This window comes from Triticum aestivum, unplaced genomic scaffold, assembly GCF_018294505.1.
Source record: "Triticum aestivum cultivar Chinese Spring unplaced genomic scaffold, IWGSC CS RefSeq v2.1 scaffold124692, whole genome shotgun sequence".
Lineage (NCBI taxonomy): Eukaryota > Viridiplantae > Streptophyta > Magnoliopsida > Poales > Poaceae > Triticum > Triticum aestivum.
In genome coordinates, this window is record NW_025238863.1 from 1 (window position 1) to 3,322 (window position 3,322).

General features: G+C 41.2%; 1 long non-coding RNA gene across 2 annotated transcripts; it reads left to right on the plus strand.

Annotated features, from left to right (window-relative positions):
- The first annotated feature begins 7 nt into the window (after window positions 1-7).
- Window positions 8-1,943, plus strand: LOC123176669 (uncharacterized). Of its 2 annotated transcripts, none has more exons than XR_006488621.1 (2): window positions 8-1,395; window positions 1,467-1,943. It is a non-coding gene; the product is annotated as an uncharacterized lncRNA (long non-coding RNA). The 2 variants fall into 2 exon arrangements; XR_006488622.1 differs by having other exon boundaries at window positions 1,474-1,943.
- The last annotated feature ends 1,379 nt before the right edge of the window (window positions 1,944-3,322 follow it).

Consider the following 3,322-nt stretch of genomic DNA (forward strand, 5'->3'; position numbering starts at 1 on the left):
GCCAGCCAGGACTCCACGCCTCCACTGCGCCGCCAGCTCTCCCCCGGCACCACACCCGGCAGGAGGTGGGTGCTGGTGGAAACCGAGGCGACCAGCCCCCCTCCCCAGCCAAACCATGATCGCATCCTCAAGCGAATCTACAAGCTCGCAGAGCTGGAGGTAGTCGATGTCGAGGAAGGCGAACTTTTGGAGCAGGGGCACTATCTTAGAAAAAAAGGAAAATTCTCTTGCGACAAGTCCTCGTTTATGCTCCTTAAGGACGACTATTGTAGCTTCAGGAGTAGGGAGCTTTCCTGAACTTGGTAGCACAGGAAGGAAAACTTGGTAGTACAGGAGGGAGCTTTCCTGAACCATCCTCTCTTCTAAGTGGTATGGATAAAGTTGCCTTCTTCATAAGCCAAATAATGCATATTCTTGAATGACAGACTCTGTTCCTTTGTTAGCATTTCCTTGGATCAAAATCATAGTTATCATATATACTTTGGCTCGTACACAATTTTGTGGGTGGCAACCTTTGAGTATTTCATACTATGCACCAATATGTTTCCCTCAATAGAACTTAATTGTACCAATCTGCAATGGTGTTTCCTTGTAGAAGGTAAATGTAAGAAATTGACTGCATTCCTGTCTGGTTGCTTTCAATAAAGGATGAATTATGAATATGAATCTTCCAAAGTTTGTTAATTAAATTGATTATAGTTCCAACCAAAAGCTTTTTTTATCCTCACTTGCTACTTTGATTCTCGGTGCTTTCTGATGTGCCATCATTTATTTATTTCGAAGTCTTGATTTTTTCTGAATGTGAAGGTTCAAAATATTAACTGCTTGAAATGAGGTGGCCATTTCATCAAGAGATTTCACACTGGCAAAAATATGCTTACTGGACAACTGTTGTCTAATTTCTGTGACCTTATTTAGTTTCAGTTTGTGTTGTCTGCGGCACAGACACTCATTTCAAAGGCAGGGCTGCGTCAACGATGCGCGTCAATAATTAGGCTGATGGAAATAGCAAACTTTGGGCGCGGTCTCCTCGATCCTGTAGCATCTTCGCTCTCTGGCCATTACTTGTGCTCCTTTTGCTAGTTCCTTCATTTTTCATATGCTAGTCTACAATTTGTCATTGTCACAGTGTTTGCAATTTTGTTTCTGCAGGTCATGCTCAACTTTTTCACCCTCTTTTTTGGTGTATGCACAGTGATGATCTTAGATGAGATCGATGCCCTTGAGAGTTTGAGAGTGCAGGTATACATTACATGAGCCTGACAAAGAGTAGATGGATACAGACACATGCCAAACATATACACACGGGTCCTCACCGTGACGAAGAGAAGAGAAGCCCCACCAGGGAAGAGTTGATTCACTGGTAACCCGGTATTAGGGAACCTTCTAAACCTGGTAACATTACCCTACCCTGAGATCCCTGCCCTCAAGATTCATCAATAGCTTCTGTAATAATCTTGTAGCAGTGTCCAGCTTAGTGCCAAGGCGAAGGGAAACCCCAATCACCAAGATGGCGGAGAAGCTTCTGTATTGTCGTCTTGGCATCATAGAAGAGGGTGTTCCAAGGCCATCTACCATCCATTGCCATCGATGCATTGCGCGCCCTCTTCCAACTTGACTCTGACCTCTCCACGACCATTGAAGATGCTCCTGTTGCTCATGGAGTGATCTGGACCACCAAAGGCACGCAGATGACTGTGGTTTCCGTTGTGGTCAAGTTCCCTGATCGTAGCTTAGTCTTCTGTGAGATGTGTGTTGAGATGCTGCTTGCTGTACCAACCAGCAGTCTGCTTCTCGTGATGTTCCCCTTGCTGTACCAACCAGCAGTTTGTTTACCCTGTTGGGCAACTGTAGGGGTTGTGAAATGTAGGTAACGTCTCTAAATGATGACTATGATGTTTATGAATGCTGACTATGATGTTTATATGCTGATACGATGCAAATTAGTTGTTTCTTTAGTTTAGCCTGAAATGATCTATATTGGTTAAGTGCATTGGTTGGCAGATCATATATGGCGCACGTGTGCCTCCGATCGTCGCTGCTTCGCTGAAGCGAAGTGAACGAACGACGACACACAGGCTGGCCCACTTAGGGAAAGCACCCGCTTTTGGGAACCTTCTAGTAGGTTCCCTGAACTGGATTTTTTTCTGTGGCCATTTTCCCCCTTTTCCCTGTTTTCTTCTTCCTTTTTTCTTTTCTTTCTTTTTGCGCTTCTGTTTCTATTTCTATTATTTACCTTTTCTTTCATTTGATCATTTTTCATTTTAGTTGTTATACTTTGTTTTCCAGAAAATGTTATGAATTCCGAAATTTTGTTCGTGACTTCAAACTTTTTTACAGATTTCAAATTTTGTTCACATTTAAGAAATTTATTCAGAATTTAAATGGTTCAGCGTATGTCACAAAATGTTCAACGTGTATGTAAATGTTTGTTCAGCGTATATTGCAATGTTCAATGTATATTTAATTTTTTCTTCATATATAAAAAAATGTTTAATGTGTTTAAAATTTGTTCAGCATATATCACAAAAATGTTCATTGTGTAGTTAAACATTGTTCAGCGTATATATTATATTGTATATTACAAAATGTTCGATGTATAATTGAACATTGTTCATCGTATATATAAAAATTTCATAAATATTTTTTTAATCATGTTCTCAATAATTGTTCATGTTTTTGAAAAAAATAATCATGTTTCAAAAGTTTGTTCAAGAAAACATTATTCATTCTTTTAAGGAAGATAAAAAGATGGATCTGTTGTCGCACATAGTACTTTTAGTTTACCACGGTAATTTAAGACAAGCTCAGTCGGTATGTGCAGTAGTTGGCGACGTGACTACCCGCCGCTCCATTTTTTTCGACATTCTTTTTAGGTACGCTTGTCTCCTGGTGAATGGGCCGGCCAGTTTGCGCGAATTCTTCAGCGAAAGGTCTTGCTTTTGACGCTCATGAGCGTCGAGCAGGAGCTCTCCTATAGGTTGGGGTTGTATAATCTCTGGAATGTAGTTCTCGTCACGATCACATCTATCAAACTCCAAGTCTCTCAAATGGCTTTCTCATGAAGCACCATGCACGTAATGATGACCTGAGCTTGCTTCTCACAAAGGTAACTTGGCATTTTCAGTAAAACACACCATTTCATCTTCAACACACCAAATGCACGCTCAATGACATTGCGGAGACATCTTCTTCGGGGAACATGGTCTCCATGCTCTTTTCTCGTCTTTCGCTGACCATGGCCCTCTTCTTTTGGTGCACAAGGCCCGAAGCATCTGAGATCTTTCAAGTTTGAGATTTTTTTGGTTGGATTCTCTAGGTT